A 1,063-nucleotide genomic window follows, 5' to 3' on the forward strand; every position below is an offset into this window, starting at 1 on the left:
CCGCAGCAGTAACTGGCTGGAAAGACTTTAATTACCTATTCTGGGTGCAAATGTGTTGTGTTGAGGAGAAAGCATAAGCAAAATGTCTTTATCTTTAATTTTAACCTAAAGCAGTGTGAACTGCATTGCTGTTTTCTGCATAGCATGGTCTGCACAAAGGAAAGAAAGGGGAGCAGGGGGAATTGCCTGCAGTTTATACGGTTGAATTTCTGTAAAAAGGTATTTGCAAAGTCAAAGATTCAGCTTTTGGACTGTGCTACTGCCACTGCTGGATATTCATCTTCAAAAGTTTGGGCCATATTGAATTGAAACAAGCGGAAAAACACTCTGTAATTTTAAGTCAGTTTTAGTGTATCTAGAAGTCTTGTAAAGCATTTAAAAACAGGAAAAGTCGTAACCCACCGTCGGCTTCTTATTGTGTTTAGGTGCGAGAATGCTTTAGGTTTTTAGTTCTTTGCAAGTTATATTTATATCCCTTGACTGATGTGTGGCCAGCCTTGTGTTTGTCACCACAACAATGTAGTCACTATTCCCATTTTAATTGATGATAACGATTTGCAATTGACAGACACCATCTTGGAAGTAGGGAAGATTTAAATTTCAGTTGTACATTTTTTCTACATAGCACTACAATGTTTATTGCTTTTTTGTGATAATTGATAACCCATTCAGATACATGCACACAATTATTTTAATTAAGAAACTACTATGGATTGCACTGTATTAAATATCTTGATTAATTTTCATTTGTGGCTACTGTTGTCAATTTTTTATGATGTTTAAGTAATCTGACTATAATTTATGTGCAGTTTGGCCTCTTTCTACGTGAGTGACATAGACTGTTTAAAGATAGCTGAACTTCGGTTGTATGGCTGTAGCTTAGTTGTATAAAACTACAGTCTTGGCTGAGCAAAATTGCTAGAGGGCTGCTATAGCTGTTAATTTTTTAATTTATGTTTATTTAATATTATTGTAATAATAGTCTGGTCCACCATGTCAAAATCCCCACACTAAGGAGAAATCAAAGCTGAATTAATAGTAGAAACAAGAGTTTTAGGGGCAG

This window comes from Phaethon aethereus (genome assembly GCF_964289735.1).
Source record: "Phaethon aethereus genome assembly, chromosome: 16".
NCBI lineage: Eukaryota > Metazoa > Chordata > Aves > Phaethontiformes > Phaethontidae > Phaethon > Phaethon aethereus.